Below are 15,067 nucleotides of genomic sequence, written 5' to 3' on the forward strand. Positions count from 1 at the left end.
CCACTCTCCTTGTTGCCCCCCTGCTCCAGTCCCCGGCCTCCCACTGTCCCCTCACTTTCTTCAGGTCTTTACTCAGATGTTACTGTCCACAAAGCGTTTAGGACCAACTGCACAGTTAGGGAGAACAGTCCCCAAAGAGACCACCCTCACTTCTGACAACAACTGCAAGTTCAGGGGTCTCCCCCTAACCATCGTCAGGTTTGATAATTTGCTAAAACGACTCACGGAACTCAGTGAAAGCTGACAAAGTCATGGTTAAGGCTTATTACAGGAAAGGGATACAAATGAAATCAGCCAAGGGGACAGCACAGGGCAGAGCCCACGGGGGGTCCAAACAGACACTCCTCATGGCTCTCTGTGGAGCCATGGATGATGCGTGACCTCCTCCCAGCTACAAAATGTGACAATACACAGAGCACTGTCAACCAGGGAAGGTCACCCAAGCCTTGTGTGTCCAGGGTATTTAGTGGGTTTTCGTCACGTGCTGCTCATGTAGCTGACCTGCAGTCGCCAGCCCCTCTCAAAGGGCGGCTAATAGCTTTAGTCTCCAGCTGACCTGGAGCTCAGAACTCAAGTGTGACCCAAAGTCCCCATCATAAATCACACTGTTAGACTGTCCAGTGGCCAAACCCCCCCTCCCTGCCCTCAGGCAAACAAAGACACTCCTACAGGGGCCTAGAGACACCAACCAGGAGACGAGGAAAAGGCCAGACTCCCCCTTTGGGTGAAGTTAATTCTTCACCACATACCTTCTCAGTGTGACCCTCCCAATTTAAACATGCAACTTCTGCCCCAAGAATCCACATCACCACTTATCACCATCAGGCATAAAATTCATTTTACTTGATTGATTATCGTCTTTCCTCTCCATTAGGAATGGAAGCTCCACGGGGGTGGGAATTTTGTCTGCTTTATTCACTGCGTGTTCACTGTGTCACCTGCTTCTAGAACTGCACCATCCAATACTGAACCAACTAGCCACTTATGGTGAGTGAGCACCTGACTAGTAGCTAGCCCAAATTAAGTGTAAACTACACACTGAATTTTAAAGGCATCGTATAAAAAAAAGGATGTAAAAAATTCCACTGATACTTTATTATATTGGTTATAAGTTGAAATATATTGGGGACATATTGGGTTACATAAAATATATTATTGAAATTTATTTCACCTTTTTCTATTTTGTAAGCTTATTTAATGTGGCTACTAGAAAATTTTAAATTACATATGTGGCTCCAATCTGAATCTCACTTTATATACATATATAAGTAAAATTTACTATTTTTATATATATATACACATATGTATGTTTATACATCAACACAGATCTAGAAGAGATGTCAGCAAACGTTTTCTGTAGAGCATCAAAAAGTAAATATTTTAGGCTTTGTGGGCTATATGGTCTCTGTTCAGCTCTGCCATGATAGCACAAAGGTAGCCATAGACAATATTTAAACAAACACATGTGGCTGTGTTCCAATAAAACTGCATTTATAAAAACAAGCAGCTGCATAACTTGGCCTGTGGGCCACAGTTTATGCACTCCTGATCTAGAACATTGTTTAGTCCATAGTAAATATTCAATAGATATTTGTTGGGCGAATGAATAGACAGAAGGCTAAAGTGACAGCACAGTGAGCCTGGGAGCATGGTTAATGCCGAAGGTAATCAGTGGCCAGAAAATGTAGACAACTCAGAAAAGCTACCCCAGCTCCAGAGCTCCTCATAGGATTGGCCGCTGTGATCCTTGTTGTGCCTGCAACCTTTGTTGCAACTGCACTGCAATTCAAGTGTCAGCTCCACTCCTCACAGGAGTACATCTCCTATCCCTCTCCCACCAGTACTGATCCCCTAAGCACTCCCCCAAAAACTTCTGGCATGCAAATCTGCATCTTAGAGCCTGCGTCCTAGGGAACCTGACCTGCAACAGCTGATACCAGGAGCGGTCTGAGAAAGCAGACTCTGGACATGGGATTTTGGAGTAGATTATCTATCAGCTGACTGGCAGCGAGAACCCCATTGCTGGTTGTAAGTTAAGGATGCATAGCCCCTGGCAAGCTGTGGCAGTGCAAATGTTAAAACTGTAAGTGGTGGTGAACTGGGATGATATGTGGAGGAAGAGGATGCGCTGATGGGTGCAATGTATCAGGACTTTAGAGGGTGCATATAGTTATTACAGGGGCAGTGGAAATGAAGGCTGCTGCTGGAGCCATTGAAGCATCAGAGAAAGACAATGCCAAGGGTGAACGCCAGGGGTCAGCATATAGAAATCTCATATCCTGTATCCAGAGGGCAGAAAAGGCTGGAGGGCCAGTGTAGACAGGGAAAACAGTAAGCAGGCCTTTGCTTCAACCCAGGCAAGGGATGGAGCTGGCTTGGCCCAGGATACCAGTGGCACAACTGGGAAGTGGTCAGATCTTGGCTGCATTTTGAAGATAAAAGCAACATAATTTGCTATGGTGTTTGCATTAGTTTCCTATTGCTAGTATAACAAATCACCACAAACATAATGGCTTAAAACAACACAGATTTGTTCTCTCACAGTTCTGAAGGTTGGAAGTCTGAAAAGAGTCTTTGGGGGCTAAAATCAAGATGCTGTCAGGGCCGCTTCTTTCTGGAGGCGCTGGGGAGAGATTCTGTTCCCTTGCCTTTTCCATCTCCTAGGGGCTGCCTGGATTCCCTGGCTTGTGGCCCTTTCCTCCATCTTCAAAGCACATCACTCCAACTTCTGCTTCCATCCTCACATCTCCTTTCTCTGACTTTGACCCTCCTATCTTCCTTGTGATTATATTGTGACCACTTCAATAATCCAGGATAATCTCCCCATCTCAGAATCCTTACTGCAATCACATCGGCAAAGTCTCTTTTGCCGTGTAAGGTAACATGTTCATAAGCTCCAGGGATTAGGATGTGGATGTCTTCAGAGGGCCATTGTTAAGCCTACCACAGGGTAGGATGCAGGGGTGCTAGAAAGAGAAGAGTCAAGAATGACCTTAACAGTCTCCCAAGGCAATAGAAATAAAAACAAAAATAAACAAATGGGACCTAATCAAACTTACAAGCATTTGCACAGCAAAGGAAACCATAAAAAAAAAAAACGAAAAGACAACCTACGAAATGGGAGAAAATATTAGCAAATGATACAACAGACAAGGGCTTAATCTCCAAAATATACAAATAGGTCATACACCTCAACAACGAAAAAACAAAAATCCAATTGAAAAATGGGCAGACCTAAATATGTCTTCCAAAGAAGACATACAGATGGCCAGTAGGCACATGAAAAGATGCTCAACATCACTAATTATTAGAGAAATACAAATCAAGACTACAATGAGATACCACCTCGCACCAATCAGAATGGCCATCATTAAATAGTCTACAAATAACAAATGCTGGAGAGGGGGTAGAGAAAACGGAACCCTCCTACACTGTTGGTGGGAATGTAAGTTGGTGCAGCCACTATAGAAAACAGTATAGAGGTTCCTCAGAAAACTAAAAATATAATTACCATATGATCTAGCAGTCCCAGTCCTGGGCATATACCCAGGCAAAACTCTAATCCAAAAAGATACATGCACCCCTATGTTCACAGCAGCACTACTCACAATAGCCAAGTCATGGAAGCAACCTAAATGTCCATCGACAGATGAATTGATAAAGAAGATGTGGTACATGGACTTCCGTGGTGGCGCAGTGGTTAAGAATCCGCCTGCCAATGCCGGGGACACGGGTTTGATACCTGGTCCAGGAAGATCCCACATGCCATGGAGCAACTAAGCCTGTGCACCACAACTACTGAACCTGTGCTCTAGAGCCTGTGCGCCACAACTACTGAGTCCATGTGCTGCAACTACTGAAGCCCGTGCACCTAGAGCCTGTGCTCTGCAACGAGAAGCCACCACAATGAGAAGCCCGCACACTGCAAAGAAGAGTAGTCCTCACTCGCTGCAACTAGAGAAAGCCCGTGCACAGCAACAAAGACCCAACGCAACCAAAAAAAAAAAAAAAAAAAAACAAGTAAAAGATGTGGTACCTATATACAATAGAATACTACTCAGCCATAAAAAAGAACAAAATAATGCCATTTGCAGCAACATGGATGCAACTAGAGATTATCATACTAAGTGAAGTAAGTCAGAAAGAGAAAGACAAATACCACATATCACTTGCATGCAGAATCTAAAATATGGCACAAATGAACCTATCTACAAAACAGAAACAGACTCACAGACATAGAGAACAGACTTGTGGTTGCCAAGGGGGAGGGAAGGACTGGGAGTGTGGGATTAGCAGATGTAAACTATTACATATAGGATGGATAAACAACAAGGTCCTACTGTATAGCACAGGGAACTATATTCAATATCCTGTGATAAACCATAATGGAAAAGAATATAAAAAAAAGAATGTATGTGTATAACTGAGTCACTTTGCTGTACAGCAGAGATTGGCATAACATTGTAAATCAACTATACTTCAATAAAAGAAATAAAAATAAAAAAGAATGACCACAATGTTTGGAGGCTGGAGCATCTAGAAGGATGGGTGGCCATGACCTGAGATCAGGAAGACACAGGCTCAGAGATTCAGGCAGTTCTTCTTTAGAAGCTAAGTCCTTCCACCTCTCCCCCCAGAGGCTTCCCTGTGTTAAAAGATACTTTTCAGAAGGTAAAACCATGACTCTCATTACAGAAGTAAAAATGAACACATGTTGAGGAATTTATTTTACTCATATGATCTGAGAAAACCAGGCAGATGTTATAACCGATTCTAAGGAAAGCTCAAAACAGCACAAATTTATATGGTAAAGGAATGTTGAGATGAATTACAAATGGGGACAAAAATGAACAAGGCTAGAACCTGAAGACCCAGAAAGGTATGTTGCAGATGGTGCATAGTTATCTACTAAAACACGGAATTTTTTCTACACCTGATTCTCCTGTCAGAATACTCAACATGTAAGTCTCAGGTGGGAGCAGGAGCACCTGAGAATGAGAAGGTGGGTTTGACATCTAACAAGATCCAACAAAAGACAACAGGAAGAAAAACAAAAATGACACATATCAACACAAACATTTTGCATTGGATTCATTATAATACTTTTTGACTGGTTAGTATTTCTTTGTAGAGAAGTTGTTATAGCCTAAGGTTTGTGTCTCCCCAAATTCGTATGTTGAAGACCTAACCCCAATGTGATGGTATTTGGAGGTGTTTCAGTTTAGATGAGGTCATGAGGATGGAACCCCACTGATAGGATTAGTGTCCCTATAAGAAGAGGTAGGGAGACCAGAGCTCTCTTTCTCTCTCTCCCCCGCACCATGTGAGGACACAGGGAGAAGGTGGACATTTGCAACCTAGGAGGTGGCTTTCACCAAAGAACCAAATCAGCAGATGCCTTGATCTTGGACTTTCAGCCTCCAGAACCGTGAGAAATCAATTCCTGTTGTTTAAGCCACCTAGTCCATGGTATTCCATTATGGCAGCCCAGCTGACTAATACAGAAGATGTTGTTTTTTTTTTTTTTTTTTTGGTCCAGTCACTATGTAATCAGCCACCCGGTAACATTTTACATTCCACTCAAATACAATTAGACCAGACTGAATGAAAACAAGTGTCATTCACCCACTTTCCTAGCCATTATTGCTTTGGAACCAAGAAAGTATTACTTTTGTGCAGCTGCTCCCGAGTGCACATGAGCCCTTCACTGTCGGTGACTAAACTGGAGGTACAATTATTTGTATAAATAAGTAATAAATTTAGTGGTATCCTCTCTTATATGTTCTTTTTTTCCCCATCCCTTCTTCTAGTCCAATTAACACGCATGGGAGAGAGGGAGGGAGAGAAGGAGTGAACACTTTGCTATACAGTGACATTGGCAGAGCAAGAGGACACACTCCAGGACAAGATAGAAAATCTTACACAGTCACCCATATCTTGTCAAAGAAGAATGTGTTGGGAGGAAAAAATTTCCCTCTACCAGCTTAGGTTCAGTGGTGGGGGGCCTGTGAATTAACTAACAAAAGACAGATTAACAGGAGAGAAGACCAAGTTTATTTACCAGAGAGGCTTCAGATGAATTGGCTCCCTGCATGTCCAAAGATAAAGGTTTATAAACCCACTTAACGACTAGAAAGGAGGGAGAAAGGTTTTCTGTGGAAGAATAAATGGAAGGTAGGACAGTTTCAGATAAAGTTTGTTTAAGCAATTACTCATCCCTGTGATAGTGGTTAGTCTCCCTTCTGGCTGTAAACCTGCCAGAGAGGATTTATACCAACTGTATTTTCCAGGAGGTCCTGCTTAAATCTACAAAAGAAGTTGAGATCAGGTTTTTTTCTGTGACTGCTGTTTGTTCAGATGTTTTTAGCTCAGCAACTAACAAAGGATTAATCTCCAAAATATACAAGCAGCTCAATATCAAAAAAACAAACAACCCAATCCAAAAATGGGCAGAAGACCTAACTAGACATTTCTCCAAATACAGATTCCCAACAAACACATGAAAGGATGCTCAACATCACTAATCATTAGAGAAATGCAAATCAAAACTACAATGAGGCATCACCTCACACCAGTCAGAATGGCCATCATCAAAAAATCTACAAACAATAAATGCTGGAGAGGGTGTGGAGAAAAAAGAACGCTCTTGCACTGTTGGTGGGAATATAAATTGATACAGCCACTATGGAGAACAGTATGGAGGTTCCTCAAAAAACTAAAAATAGAACTACCATACGACCCAGCAACCCCACTACTGGGCATATACCCTGAGAAAACCATAATTCAAAAAGAGACGTGGGCTTCCCTGGTGGCGCAGTGGTTGAGAGTCCGCCTGCTGATGCAGGGGACACAGGTTCGTGAGAGGCCCGCGTACCACACACAAAAAAAAGAGAGACATGTACCACAATGTACATTGCAACACTATTTACAATCGCCAGGACATGGAAGCAACCTAAGTGTCCATCGACAGATGAATGGATAAAGATGTGGCTCATATATACAATGGAATATTACTCAGCCATAAAAAGAAACGAAATTGAGTTATTTGTAGTCAGGTGGATGGAACTAGAGTCTGTCATACAGAGTGAAGTAAGTCAGAAAGAGAAAAACAAATACCGTATGCTAACACATACATATGGAAATTTTAAAAGAAAATGGTTATGAAGAACCTAGGGGCAGGACGGGAATAAAGACTCAAACCTACTAGAGAATGGACTTGAGGACACGGGGAGGGGGAAGGGTAAGCTGGGACGAAGTGAGAGAGTGGCATGGACATATACACACTACCAAATGTAAAATAGATAGCTAGTGGGAAGCAGCCGCATAGCACAGGGAGATCAGCTCCGTGCTTTGTGACCACCTAGAGGGGTGGGATAGGGAGGGTGGGAGGGAGGGAGACATAAGAGGGAAGAGATATGGGGATATATGTATAGCTGATTCACTTTGTTATAATGCAGAAACTAACACACCATTGTAAAGCAATTATACCCCAATAAAAAATTATAGATAATATAAATAAATATTAAAATATATAAATAAATGATTAAAATAAAATAAAAGATTATTTTAAAAGAATCCTCATGCCGCTGAGCTGAATTTTGAATCCCTACAGGTGCAAAACCATGCGGGATCTTAGTTCCCCAGCCAGGGATTGAACCCGTGCCCCCTGCAGTGGAAGTACGGAGTCCTAACCATTGGAACACCAGGGAACTCCCAAGAGGGTTTCTTGAAGGAAAGGGCTGTTCTTCCTTCCGCCTCAAGTCTGATAGGGGGGCTTCAAGGGAGCATGACCTGAATTCCCTGGAGCTGACTGGGGTGCAAGTGTGAAGCGGGCCACTAAGGTCTGCTGTGAGCCCCACCGGCAGGGCAGATAGAGACAGGTCACAGAGTCGACCTGAGGTTGTGTCACCCTGATCAGGGGATGGTGCACCCTCAGGTGGTGTCTCCAATGCTGAGCAGCCCACGAGAGGAAGAGCCAGCATCTGGGCATCTGACTGCCCCCCAGAAGGCACCACCAACACTTTTTCTGCACCTGTATCTCTCCTCCCTCTCCTCCCGTCACCCTAAATGAGGCTGGAGTGACCTTGTGAACCGGTGAAGGGTAAAGAGGGCTGAGAATAGGGAGAGGGAATAGTGAGGAAGCCAGCCACACCTCCCTTCCCCACTGAGTTTCCAAGCTGAACCAGGGCAGCCTGCTGGGGCCCCACCAGCTCACCTCCCCTGCTGCCCAGTTTGCCCTTCAAGTGTTCTGACCCTTCCAGACTCTTAAGTTCAGAAGTAGGCCAGGAGAAGAGATAAAGGTGGAAGCTGCACTGTCTCTAATGACCCAGCCTCAGAAGTCATAAAGTATCCTTTCTACTCACCTGGATTCTAGGGGATGGCACAGAGACTGCTTTCTCTCAAACTGGAGGAATGTCACATTCGCAGTATAAGGAATTCATATAGGACGGGAGATACTGGACTAGCCATCTTTGGAAAATACATCCAATCTGTCCCATGAATAAGCAAACACATCAGAGTGGTGGACCCAGTAAATGAACTCAAGTTTTGTTAGTACCTTTTGTTCAAAGAGGAAGGAATATACGTCACACATTCTAGAAAGTTTCTCCTGCAACTTGGAGAAGATAAAAGCTTTGTTGATAAAGAGGGTTGATTGACAGTTATGAGAATAATTCACTTATTTGTGTAATCTGCCTCTTTAACAAAAATGCAGGCTCTGTGAGGAGCTCTAGATAGATAGGTAGTTAGACAGGTAGATAAATTCTCCAGTGCATAACTCAGAGCCCAGTACATAGTAGCTGTGCAAAAAATTCTTATAGAATAAATAAATGAAATGACGAAATGCAGTGCCTGGACTTCTGAGATGAAGTGTCACTTGATGAGGTGCTGCCACCTTCTGGTCACTGGGGACCTTGCCAGCCATTTCCAACATTCCATTTCGCCATCTGCCTTTGGAAGGATGCACCCATCTCTTGCCATCACCTTTCTCAGTTTACAGGGCGCTTTCCTGATAGCTGATTGGTTTGGGTTTTAACAACAACCCTGACTCCTATGTTGATTCCCATTTAACCAGTAAGAACCGTGAAGACCAGAGGAGTTATTTACCAGAATTCTCTCTCCCTGGTCTCCACATGCTCACCCCGAGCCCCGCTCAACCCTACAAGGCCTGGTGTGGCTTCCTCCACTGCACTGTGGCTGTTCTGGCCAAAGTCTTCAAGGGCACCCTCGTGGAATCCAGCAACCCCTTCCCCTCCATATCTCACTCTGTACAGCACTGTACACTGTCAATCTCTTCCCTCCTCTAAGTACGTCCTTCCCTCAGCATCTTCCATTAACTAACTCCTCCCCGGATTTTCCCCTGCCTCCCTGGCTGCTGCTTCTCCTCTGCTACCTCTCTACAGTCCACCTTCCCCAGGGCTGTCCTGAGCCCACTTCTCCTCACAGACTCCTGGGAGACCACCTCCCTCAAAGCCTCGATTCCCGCTTGCACACAAGTGGCCCACCAGGTCTCTGTCACCAGCCCAGTCTTCTCTCCCACCTCCAGATCCGTTCATCCAGCCCCTGAAGACGGGCTCTGCCTGGAGACCCTGCACCTCACGCCCATCTTGTCCGAAGTCAAGCTGTGGTCTCCCCTCTCTGCCAACCTCCCTGCCCTTCCCCTCACGCCCATCACCCAGCCTAGGGAATGGCACCCCCACCCACTCACTTCCCCAAGACAGAAGGCTGGGGACCACCCCTGAGCGCTCCTTCCCCTCACGGCGGAGTCCACTGAATAGTTGTCAGTCTGCTCCCTCAAACCAAGCACCAGGCACTCAGGCATCTTTTAGCTCTTTTAGGTCTTGTCTAGTCTACGCCCTCGGCATCCCTCGGACCAGCCCCTCCTCCCCTCCTCTCTGCCACCATTAACATCTTCATCATTCAGAACCTGGGCCACTATGACAGGCCCTCATCACCAGCCTCCTGTGACCCAAATTGCCCCTGGTTAAAACCCTTCAGGATGGGGCCTAAACTCCTTGCCTGGCATTCACAGATTAGCCCTGCCTGCCACCCAAGACCAACCTCCACCCTCTGCCCATCCACCCTGCCCTCAAGTCACACCATGCACACCTCTGTGCCTCTGCCCATTCTCTTCCCTCTGCCTGGAATACCTTTCTTTCATCTGCCTATATCTAAAGCATCTCCTACCCACTGTACAGACACGGAACCTGAGGCTCAGAGCACTAACATAACTTGTCCAAGGTTGTAGAGCTGGGAGGTGGTGGAGATGAGGAACCAAAGGAGGACGGTCTGAAACCTGCTCCTTTCACTCCAAAGCATCCAAGCGCTGCTGCAAGCCTCAGTTTCCCCAAGTGTAAAATGCGAGGAAGGAAAGACTCTGGGCTCTTCCTGCTCTGACTTCTTCCCTAACCAGGATTTCTTGATTTGGGGATGCTCTGAAGCTCTCTGGTGGTGACCTGGGGGTACTAAGCACCACTGCCTAGGATCCCCTAGCCAGCCACTCAGTAGAGAATGCTTGGGCCAAGCTCTGAGCTGGCTGGGCTATGTTACAAGTGGACAGACATGGTCTCCTGCCCTCCCTCCCTCAACTGCTCCAGTTTCCATTCTCTATTAGTTTTCCGTAGCTGTGTGGCAAAATACCACAAACTCAGTGGCTTAAACAATACCCATTTGTTAGCCTAGTTTTGTAGGTCAGAAGTCTGGCACAGCAGGGCTGGCTTCTCTGCTCAGGGAATCCTAAGGCTGAAACTAGTCCTCATCTGGAAATCAAACTTCTGTTCCAAGCTCATTCAGGCTGGTGACAGAATTCAAATTAAAAAGTTCTGCTGTATGAAAGACAATGTCAAAAGAATCAGAAGATGAGGCACAGACTGGGAGAATATATTTGCAAAAGGCATATCAGATAAAGGACTGTTATCCAAAATATACAAAGAACTCTTAAAACTCAACAATAAGAAAACAAACAACCCAATTTTAAAAATGAGTCAAAGACCTTGACAGACATCTCATCAAAGAAGATACACAGATGGCAAATAAGCATATGAAAAGATGCTCCACATCATATATCATCAGGAAAATGCAAATTAAAACAACGAGATATCCCTACATGCCTATAGAAATGGCCAAAGTCCAGAACATTGACAACACCAAATGTTGGCAAGGATGTGGAGCAACACGAACTCTCATTCATTGCTGGTGGGAAGGCAAAACTGGTACAGCCACTTTGGAAGACAGTTTGGCTGTATCTTACAAAACTAAACATACTCTTACCATTCCATCCACCAAGCATACTCCTTGGTATTAACCCAAAGGAGTCGAAAACGGATGTCTACACAAAAACCTACACACAGATGTTTACTGCAAATTTATTCATAATTGTCAAAACTTGGAAGCAACCAAGACATCCTTCAGTAGGTAAATCAATAAACTGTGGTACATCCAGCCAATGGAATATTATTAAGCCCTGAAAAGTCATGAAAGAACCTTAAATGCATACTACTAAGTGAAAGAAGGTAATCCAAAAAGGCTATGTACTATACGATTCTAACTATATGACATTTTTTGAAAGACAAAACTATGGAAACAGCAAAAAGATCAGTGGTTGCCAGGGGTTAGAGGGGAGGGAGGGATGAACAGGCAGAGCACAGAGGACTTTTAGGGCAGTGAAACCACGCTGAATGATTCCATAATGATGGATACATGTCATTATACATTTGTCCAAACCCACAGAATGTACAACACCAAAAATGAACTCTAATGTAAACTATGGACTTTGAGTGACAATGATGTGTCAATGTAGGTTCATCGATGGTAACAAATGTACCATCTGGTGGGGATGTTGATAGTGAAGGAGGCTGTGCACTGTGTGGGGGCAGGGGGATCTATGAGAACTCTGTACTTTGTGCTCAATTTTGCTGCAAACCTAAAAACTGCTCAAAAAAAAACAAAGTCTATTTCAAAGAAAAAAATATACACTGGATTTGGAAGGTTCAATTCAAAATAAAGAATGTAAAATATCTCATTAATAATTTTTATTGATACATGTACATATGATAATGTTTTGGAAATTTGAGTCAGATAAAATATAATATTAAAATTAATGTCACTTTTTTCTTTTTTCTTTTTACAATGTGGCTACTAGAAAATTTTAAATGCCTTATGTGGCTTGCATTGTTTTTCTACCGGGCAGCACTGGCCTAAATCTTCAAAGCAACTGCATGACATAGGCACATTATTATCTCACAGGTGGGAGAAGTTAACGTAGCAGACGCTGCTAGTGCCCCCGGATCCCTCACATCTCCCAGGGGTCACTTGCAGCTTCAGTGCACAGTCCCTGTACAGGCTCACAGAGTCCTAACCTCAAACATGTGCATCTCTCTGCCTGAGGGGCAGACCAGAAGTCCAGGGTAGCTAGTGCTTCTGGGACCAGCCCTCAACCAGTGGGGTGAGGAAGGGTGGATAAATACCCCAGCTTCCTCACCCTGGGTGAGGCGTGTTCTACACCAGCTCCCAAAGGGTCCCCAGTGGTATCCAGTCTCAGCTGTCCACAGAAGTAATCTGCTTTCCTTCCCCTCCTCGCTTCTTTACTCCCTCACCACCTTCCTCCCCTCCCAGTGAAATCACTTGCACCCAAATGCTCCTATCAGGCTCTGCTATTGGAAGATCCCAAACGAAGACACTAGAATACAGACAGCTGGAAGACTCTCAGAGGTCGTATAAATAGGAAGAGACAGGCTGGTGATTTGATACCAGCAGTCTGACACCAGATCCCACACTCAGAAACCACACCTCGCTGCCCCTCATGCCACAGCCATGACATTCCTATGCGAGGAGGGTAGAGACTGTGCCCTCAAATCTGTCCAGCTTTGAGCTGACCCCCAAGCAGAGCAGGAAGTGCCTTCTCTAGGTTCAGATGATTTTGTCAAGAGGCTGAGCCGACCTGTCTCCTGCAGCCCTGGAAAGGACCCAGCCTGGCCTGCCCAGAGCTGTGCCTTGACACCGTGTCTGCTTCCCAGCTGGAGGGAAGCCAGGACTGCCAGCCAGTGCTTTGAAGGGCACTCATCTTTGGACCAAAAGGACACACTGGGATCTGGGACTTGGGAAAGCTGGGGGTGGCGAGGATCCAGGGGAAGATATATGGAGCTTACTCATTAATTTAGCTTATATATGCTGGGCACTGTTGCAAATGTGTTCTCTGTGTGTGTGTGTGTGTGTGTGTGTGTGTGTGTGTGATAAGTGTGTATTCCTCACAGCAACCTTCTGAGGTATACACTATTATTATGCCCATTTTATAGGTGAGGAAACTGAGGAACAGAGAGGGTAAGTAACTTGCCAAGGTCACACAGCTAGTAAGTATCACAGATAGGATTCAAATTTAGGCAGTCTGGCTCTTAACCATTCCTGCATTCTGACTCTCCTGAAACTTCCGGTGAGTCTACTGCCAGCTGCTCACTCTGAGCTCTGCCTGAGTACCAGTTCTCCTGGGAGACAGGCATGAACTTCTGACGAATCCCCAACTTTAGCAGAGCCCCACTCACTTAGAGGAATGGATTGACAGAGGAATGTGCCCTCAAGACTGGAAAACAGTAAGCTCCAGAAGGGGGGCTGTAATCACTGGAAAACGACACGCTTCCCTCCTACCCCCTCCCCCAGGGCCCCTCTGCCTTTTGACAGAGATCAATTAATAAGCACAGCCATTCAACCTCAGTGTAATTATTTATTCCCGGCCTCGTTCCCCAAATGATTTGAGGGGGCTTAAAAAGATAAATTCACAGCATCTCCACCAAAGATATTCTGATAAATAATGCCTGGTTCATTGCCTTAATGGCCTTGTCACTGACACCCTGATGATGTGATACTGTTAGATCATGACACATAGGGTGACCAGCTCATCCTGGTTTTCTTTGAACTTTCCCAGTTTTAAAACTGAAAGTCCCTTGTTCTGGGAAACCCCTCAGACAGGCAACAAGGACAGTTGGTTACCCTCATTACACAGGATACAGCCCACAAAGTCTACTTGCTAGAAGACTAAAAATTTAGCTCTGAGCTTCCTCAGAGCCAAGGCAAAGAGGGAAACACTGGGACTTCCCTGGTGGCACAGTGCTTAAGAATCCACCTGCCAATGCAGGGGACACGGGTTCGAGCCCTGGTCCAGGAAGATCCCACATGCTGTGGAGCAACCAAGCCCGTGTGCCACAACTACTGAGCCTGCACTCTAGAGCCCGCGAGCCACAACTACTGAGCCCACGTGCTACAACTACTGTGCCTAGAGCCCGTGCTCCGCAACAAGAGAAGCCACTGCAATGAGAAGCCCGTGCACCACAACAGAGAGTAGCCCCCGCTTGACACAACTAGAGAAAGCCTGCGAGCAGCAACAAAGACCCAATGCAGCCAAAACTAAAAATAAATTAAAAAAAAAACAGAAAACGAACAAAAAAAATCAGGTGGTCATAAAAAGCCTTTCTTAATATTGAGATCTAAGAAATTTCTACCATGAGTTATCACACTTGTGGTGAGTACAAAAGTGGGTTCCCTCTAGGTGCTTTTCTTACATATGTAGTAACAGCAGGCCCTTCCATAGCACATGCCATGTGCTAAGCGCTCTCACAAAACCTTCTCATACGTGAACTCATTCAAGTTTCAAAACCACTCTAGAAGGCAGGCACTGAGGCTCCTCTTTCCTTGGCCTGAGAGGACGCACGTCTCCCTGCTCTTTCCAGGGAGAGCCAGGAGTCCACGGAGTAAGAGGAGGGGCAAGGAAAGCAGCAAGAGGGAAGAAGCCAGGGATGGGGGCTTCCAGATGCCCCTCTCCCCTCCCCCAGGCCAACACTGCCTGCCTGACATTGACTCAATGGAAAGAGTGAGCAGTGCCTGGTGTCACTCCCTGGCACCAGAGGGCATGCCGGATGTCAGAAGATCCTGTTCTGCCAGGTAACAGAACGCACCTGCAGGGCCTGCAACACGGAGCCCGGGCAAAATGCCTCCTTCGCGTGTGCTCTGCGTGGTCCCCTGACGCCCCTTACCACACCGCCCTTCCATGCCAAAATGCCAAGATCTCTTGAGCCTACTA

At 45.4% G+C, this 15,067-nt stretch overlaps 1 long non-coding RNA gene across 3 annotated transcripts in view; it reads right to left on the bottom strand.

The window, feature by feature from the left end:
* The window catches only part of LOC137232317 (uncharacterized), an 87,993-nt gene that overhangs the window by 57,616 nt on the left and 15,310 nt on the right, over positions 1-15,067 (bottom strand). The window contains exon 3 of one of the 3 annotated variants that reach the window (XR_010946961.1): positions 8,364-8,489. The exons of the other annotated variants lie outside the window; for them this stretch is intronic. This is a non-coding gene — a long non-coding RNA (uncharacterized lncRNA). The remainder of the gene's footprint in view (positions 1-8,363; positions 8,490-15,067) is intronic. 3 annotated transcript variants of the gene reach the window in all.

The sequence above is a fragment of the Pseudorca crassidens genome, chromosome 10 (genome assembly GCF_039906515.1).
Source record: "Pseudorca crassidens isolate mPseCra1 chromosome 10, mPseCra1.hap1, whole genome shotgun sequence".
Lineage (NCBI taxonomy): Eukaryota > Metazoa > Chordata > Mammalia > Artiodactyla > Delphinidae > Pseudorca > Pseudorca crassidens.